At 46.1% G+C, this 7,284-nt stretch overlaps 1 long non-coding RNA gene across 1 annotated transcript in view; it reads right to left on the bottom strand.

Moving 5' to 3' along the window:
• Positions 1 to 3,232: 3,232 nt before the first annotated feature.
• The window catches only part of LOC103562914 (uncharacterized), a 67,143-nt gene continuing 63,091 nt past the window's right edge, over positions 3,233 to 7,284 (bottom strand). The window contains exon 5 of the long non-coding RNA XR_547762.2: positions 3,233 to 3,714. This is a non-coding gene — a long non-coding RNA (uncharacterized lncRNA). The remainder of the gene's footprint in view (positions 3,715 to 7,284) is intronic.

Here is a 7,284-nt window from a genome sequence, read left to right as displayed (position 1 = left end):
TATTTTTATGAATAAATTTATTTGTAGACATATATACAAGCAGGTAGTCAGAATCTCTTGGTGAAACTAAGAAAACCCTCTAGTGTGGAGCTGCCCGGGGTAGGTTTCTGTACACAGGATGATTCTGTGGTGAACACACTTGTAAACACCGCACGCTCTGGCTTCTCTCAGACGTCCACAGTGCACAGGGACACATGAGAGGCTCTGAGAAGGCCTGCAGTAAAGAATGTGCTTCAGCGTCACTGACTCCAGGCCTCGCAGAAGGTGCCGGCCACAGAGCTGTCTTTCTGGCGGGTTTCTGTCTGCAGTTGCCTGTGAGCACTGTTGCTCTGGGCTACCGCGTGCCAGTCACCCATCATCACTTACATGTGTTATTTCCTCAGAAGTCAGTTAAGGTCATCCTTTTTATTCCTGTGGTTTTTGTTTTTCAGAGGGTGACATTTCTTGGCTGTCTTTCCAGAGTCTCAAACTTCTAGCCTGTTACTCACACACTACAGAGAAATCAAACTTTCCTAGTAAAGCAGGGCAAAAGGGACAACAGAAACCATTTGCGTTGATATCACTATGTTGTTACATCAGTTTTATGTGACACATGAAAGTTTCCACAGGGACCTGGAGAACATGAGAAGACAGAGGCTCATGCTTGATGAAATGTACTTTTTTTTTTTTTTTTTTGCCTGAGGAAGATTCGCCCTGGGCTAACATCTGCTGCCAATCTTCTTCTTTTTGGATGTGAGCCACTGTCACAGCATGGCCACTGACAGACAAGTAGTGTAGGTCTGTGCCTAGGAACCAAACCCAGGCTGTAGAAGTGGAGTGCACTGAACTTAACAACTAGGCCACCGGGGCTAGCCCTGAAATGTGCCTTTCTAAAGGCCATCTTTTTTGAGGCTTTCTGAGGATCTCTAATTGCAGCTGATTTTTTTTTTTTTTTTTTTTGGCTGAGGAAGATTAGCCCTGAGCTAACATCTGTTGCCAATCTTCCTTTTTTGCTTGAGAAAGATCCAACATGAGTGAACATCTGTGCTAATCTTCCTTTATTTTACATGGGGGTCACTGGCACAGCATGGCTCATGAGTGGTGTAGGTCCATGCCTAGAATCTGAACCTGTGAACCAGGGCCGCTGAAGCAGAGTGCGTTGAACTTAACCACTGGGCCATGGGGCCAGCCCCGCAGCTCATACTTTTAAGAGCCAAATAAATAAGATAACTGGCTGGGAAGCTATCTGTTACCTGTACAATGGCTGAAGGAGCCTTTCTGGAAATTAAAATTTGTCCTATTTCTAGACATCTTCAATTTCAGTTTTATCTTGATTGTGAGAGAAAAATTAACTCAATGAGTTAAAAGCCATTATTTGTCATTGATTTTTGTCTTGGTCATTGGCCAACTGACCAATAGAGTAATGACTCCTTTTTTGGTCTATTCTGCACCTTCGTGTCTCCTAAGATCCTGAGTGTCATTTCAGGTTCTGCACCTTGGGAAAGAGCAGCTTCTGAAAAATCAGATAACCAGCCTGAGAGTGAATATAAAAATTCATTTTCTAAAATGTGTGAGCCAGGATGTAACTTACAAACCAGCTCAATTCCTCCATGGAATTGCAAACAGAATAAGAGAAGCTGCCAGAATTTTAGAATTGAAAGGGGAAGAGATCACTGTTCCAGAGAATACGTGCCCCCTCCCATTTTCTGTTAATGGAATAGGCAGCTTGGGCCTGGACCGTGAGGGACGCTGTGTGGTACCCAGCGAGAGCGGGCGCAGCCGCAGAGAGCTGGGTGCCAACTCCGGCAAGAAAACTTGTCAGCTGGGTGACCCTAGGCCACTCAGTGAAGCCCTCTACAATGCTGTTTCTCCCCCAGCAAACGCAATCACCGCTGCCATCCCCTCCTTCCGGGGGTTGCGAGGAGTTAAGTAAGATCAAGTGAGTTTGTAGCTGGGTGACATCTACATGACAGGTTGCAAACTGATGACCTGTCATTTTCCTGATATGTTTTCCTAAAATTTATTTTAGCTTTGATTTTTTGAAGAAGAAGATCTGCCCTGAGCTAACATCTGCTGCCAATCCTCCTCTTTTTGCTGAGGAAGACTGGCCCTGAGCTAACATCCGTGCCCATCTTCCTCTACTTTATACGTGGGACGCCTACCACAGCATGGCGTGCCAAGCGGTGCCACGTCCGCACCCGGGATCTGAACTGGTGAATCCCGGGCCGCCGAGAAGCGGAACGTGTGCACTTACCCACTGCGCCACCGGGCTGGCCTCTGGAGATATTTTGAAGAGAAGAGTGAGAGTGTGCCTGTGATGGGCAGAAAATTCTCTGAAAGTCATTTCTGTTCACTCAGGACGTTCCACGAGCTAAGACTTGCCATCTCTCCCTTTCACCTCCCCTCTCCCACCCCTGAAACACTTTCCATTTTCTCACTGTAGTGTATCCTTCGTGCCACCTCCAGTTATCTCATTCAAATCCAGCCCTGATCACTTCACTAACCTCTTCAAAAGACTATGGTTGTTCTCCACTGCCTTTGGGGTCAAGACCAAAATCCTTAGCATAGCACAGAAGACACTTCACAACCAGGTCCTGTCCTGTCCCCTGCAGCTTCCGCCCCTAGTCCTCGACCTCCACCATTCCCCTGCCCAATACAGCAACACAAAGGAAGCATCTGTCCCACAGGAGGCCTCACCTCTCTGCCCCGTGTGGGAACCCTGGCAGGCGTGGCAGGCCTCCCGGAGCCCCATCTACATAAGAACCAGGTGGTCCTGAGAGAAACAAGGAAAACGGAATGTTGGAACTAGTGTTAATCCCGAGCAACCTGGCATTAAGGCTCTTCAGTGTGAGCGGTGCCTGGCACTTGCTTGGCTGCCGGGGGAGAGAGATGCTGTGGTGGTTGTAGGAAAGGAATTGTGCTTTACTGGGAAACTAGGCATTGTCTGGAGGAAAGCCCTTGGGTCGTCTGATTCTAATCTTTCATTACCTTTGAGCTACTTTACAACCTTTTCAGTTGTAAGTAATTGATAGTAATGCAAAATAATCCTCTGACATGCAAATTCTGTCCTGTCTGGTAGGGCTCTCATTGATTTCCCCAGCCTCTGTGGTGAAATCAGTTTGCTTCTATTTACACATTCATTTCAATATTTCTGATCTATAAATATAGCTGTTCTTTGAGTTATTTCATTGATTCATTGAATCAATGTTTCCTTCATTGATTAGTGAGTAAAATAAGATGTTTAACATATATGTATATGGATCATGATTTTAATTATCTTAGAGCGTAAGACACTGTCTGGCGCCACCAAACTTCTTCCAAATCATCCCAGAGAGATGTTGTCTCAGCATCTTCAGGGAGTCAAAGGAGACCGAGGGAGAGACGTCATGATTTCAGGACTGAAAAAGAGTCGCGAAATGTTAGCAGAGGGGCCCTTCTTCACCCAGAAAGACGGAACCGGCCGCTCAACAGCTACCCCTTGGTCAACGTCGACAAGCAGACGCGCCCCAGGTAGGTCAGAAGCGGGGCTGCACCAGAAGTCAGGTTCTGTGACGCAGCAGCCGTAGATTCAGAAGTGCTGGCACGGAAGGACTTCCACGGACATCAGACCAGCAGTGGACAGAGGGCAAAGTGGAGGACTGAGGAATGGATGCGCCCGGGAGCTCAGTGGGCCTCGGACCTACAGATCCTTCTTGTTGACGTTGTTAATATTACCCACATTCTTTGAATAGCCTCCTGTTAAACAGAAACAACAGACCCCAAATGCAGTCACTTATGCTAAGCACCACCGAGCCTTAATCTTAACCCAATTTTAGTTTCAGCCTCTCCCAGGAGTGGACTTTTAAACCAATCAGCCTGGAATCTCCTGATCGATGCTAATGAGGTGGTCTGCCTGAGAAGACCCCTTGCCCTCCCCTAAGGGAAAGTGACCTTGCCTGAAACAATCCACACTTTTAACTTCTTCGTCCACCCTCTTTCTGCCTATAAAAACCTTTCATTTTATGGATAAGGAGAAAGATTAGTGGTTAACAGGGAGTTGGGGGGAGGGTGAAAGGGGAAAAGGGGCACATATACATGGTGACAGGTAAAAATTTGCCATTGGTGGTGAGAACTATGCAGTCTATACAGAAACTGATAAATAATAATGTACACCTGGGGCCGGCCCGGTGGTGCAGTGGTTAAGTGGGCCTGTTCCACTTTGGCGGCCCGGGGTTTACTGGTTCGGATCCCGGGTGTGGACATGGCACCACTTGGCAAAAGCCATGCTGTGGCGGGCGTCCCACATGTAAAGTAGAGGAAGATGGGCATGGATGTTAGCTCAGGGCCAGTCTTCCTCAGCAAAAAGAAGAGGATTGGCAGCAGATGTTAGCTCAGGGCTAATCTGCCTCAAAAAAAAAAAAATAATGTACACCTGAAATTTACACAATGCTATAAACCACATGACCTATTGGGAAAAACACAAACAAAAACAAAACCTTCCATTTTGTGTAACTTCTCGGAGCTGCTGTCTATTTGCTGGACATATTTGCCAATTCATAAATGGCTGAAGAAAGCCAATTAGATCTTTAAATTTACTCTGTTGAATTTTTGTCCTTTAACACTTCTTAAGGTAGATGTGGGGCTGAGGAGGGAATCAAGGATTAGGTTACACTGTACTGTCTTCAGGAAGCTCTCCTGATCTGGTGTTCATTAATGCAAGAACCTGGGACAACAGGTTGCATAGGAAAGCAACTATCTTATAACATAAAAAACATCCTCTTGAGCTGACCATTTAGTTAGACGTCCCTCAGTGGAACATTCCTCCTGAAGCGCACTAGCATCCACACCGGCTTTCAATCAAAGACTTGTGGTCAGTCTCTCCTGCGCTGTCAGAAACTGTAAATGTATCTGCCATTTTCAGATGACATCTGTGACTATGTATGCAAGACCACAGTGAAATCAGTTGCAAAATGAAAATTGGAAGTCTTCTAAAAGATGTAGTCTGTGAAGCAATGAGTCTGACCTTGGAGAATTGAATCATGCACAAAGCCATGACAGGCAGGAGGAAACAGTCAATAACAGAGAAAGAAAACTGAGCAGACAGATTTGGCAGACATTAGAGGTGACTCATTCAACGTCTCCCAACCTCATATTTCTTGCCTGCCTCTACTTTAGAGGCTAGAAAAGCTAAAATAACCCCTCTTTCTGTCTTCCCTACAGACAGCAAGAACCAGATGCTCAGGATCAAACCTGGTTTTGCCTCTTCCTGAGCAAGTCGCTTAACTCTCTTTCCCTCCATTTGCTCATCTGTAAAATGTACCTGCCTCATGGAGTTGTTCTGAGGATTAAATGAGTTGATGTATGTGAAGCCCTGAGAATAATTCCTGCAAATAGCGTGTGCTCAGTAAGTGTGACCAGGAGTCCCAGGAGTGATCTGGGAGCAGGGTCACACGCATTCACACCGCTGGTGCAGACGAGGAGACATGATTGACAGTCCCACAGACTGGAAGTTTTGGAGGAGAGGTGTTTCACTGAAGGAAACTCTGGACGTCGGGCTGGCCGAATCTCTAGAGGTCCACCAGCTGGGCTAAGTTGCCGGGGACAGCCAGGGCGATTGTCATAAGTCATCCACTTACCAAGGGGACGAGGAGAAGGCTTGTAGCTCCTAGACTATTGAACTCCAGGCATCACCACGGCAGCCCTGGAAGGCTAGTCCCTGGTGAAACCAGTTTGGAAAGTTCTCCTCTTCTTCCCCCGATATTCCTGTTACATTTCCTTATGCGTGATTTTCTCAGCCCTGCAGCGATTCACACAAAGTTGTGATAAACACTCCTTTCCCATCTGTAATGCTAACAATTTGGAATGTGTAATCGTGCCTACACACGGTTGGCTCTCCGTCATCGTTAGTAGAACAGTTTCAACCCGCTTCAGCCACATTTGTCAAGTTCCTGCTATTTGCGTAGCTCATGCTTTTCTCCCTTAATAATTCTTCTTTGCAAGCCCCTCAGTTTCTTCTACCTTGTTGGTTATGTTTTCCTAATAGTCCCTCAATTTTCCTGCCCCCACCTCAGACTCTACAGGAACCCAGCCCGGCTCTTGTTCCCCATTGCGTGTCTGGCTGAATATGCACGTCCCATTTCTTGGCTCCCCCCGATCCCTTGGCTGTTGAATTTTCTCTAGGGCCTGGTGATGAGTAACTGCACCGAAGCCTCCGCCAAAGCAGTGCCAAGCCCTAAGGGAGGCCCCTGAGCTTCCAGTTACAGGTTCAATCTGAGGAGATGTTTCTCCAACCATCTCCTGCCTTTCTCAATTCCTTCCAGCCATCCATAATCATCCTCCCTGAAGACACAAATCAAATCAAATCTGGTTATGGAATCTCTGAACTTGAAGCAGAGTAGTTGAAACACAGGTTGTAAAGCTTCCATTTTGTGCAAATTTCCAATTTGAAGAGAATAGGTATGCAACCATTTGTGGAATTAATCAATGGAATGTTATTTCATTAACAGGCAGGCCTGGTTAATGCCGATATATAGCAACAACCATCGAGGGACCAGCAAAACGCATGGAGGCTGAGATGGGGAGGCAGGGTCAGCAACACTCTAAAGCTGGGTCCACAAACGCAGCACAAATGGGAAGGATGCGCTGGTGATTTCTTGGTAGTTGTGTTGTGTGGTCATGGATATTTTAACAAGACTATTCGAAGCATAATTTTTAATTTAAAACATTATGGGCAAGCAAACACTTCACAATGGAAGATATACCAAAGGCCAAAAAGCACAGGAAAAATATGTTCACCATTAGTCATCAGGACATGCAAATAAAAACTACAATGAGACGGGCCAGCCCAGTGGCACAGCGGTTAAGTGCACACATTCCGTTTTGGCGGCCTGGGATTCACCAGTTTGGATCCCGGGTTCGGACACGGCACTGTGTGGTTAGCCATGCTGTGGCAGCCATCCCACATATAAAGTAGACGAAGATGGGCATGGATGTTAGCTCAGGGCCAGTCTTCCTCAGAAAAACAAAAAGAGGAGGATTGGCAGATGTTAGCTCAAGGCTAATCTTTCTTGGGGGAAAAAAAACTACAATGAGATACAACTGTATACCTACTAGAATGGCTAAAATTAAAAAGAGTGACAATCCCAAGTGTTGACAAAAATGTAGAGCAACTGGAACTCTCACACACTGCTGGTGGGGATGAAAAATGGAACAGTTGCTTTGGAAAGCAGTTTGGCAATTTCTTATGAAACACACTCTCACTGTATGACCCACTCATTCAACTTCTAGATATTTATCAAGAGAAGTGAAAACGAATATCCACACAAG

The sequence above is a fragment of the Equus przewalskii genome, chromosome 18 (genome assembly GCF_037783145.1).
Source record: "Equus przewalskii isolate Varuska chromosome 18, EquPr2, whole genome shotgun sequence".
In the NCBI taxonomy this organism is placed as follows: domain Eukaryota; kingdom Metazoa; phylum Chordata; class Mammalia; order Perissodactyla; family Equidae; genus Equus; species Equus przewalskii.
Note: the sequence above shows the minus strand (reverse complement) of the source record. Positions and strands in the feature narration are given on the sequence as shown.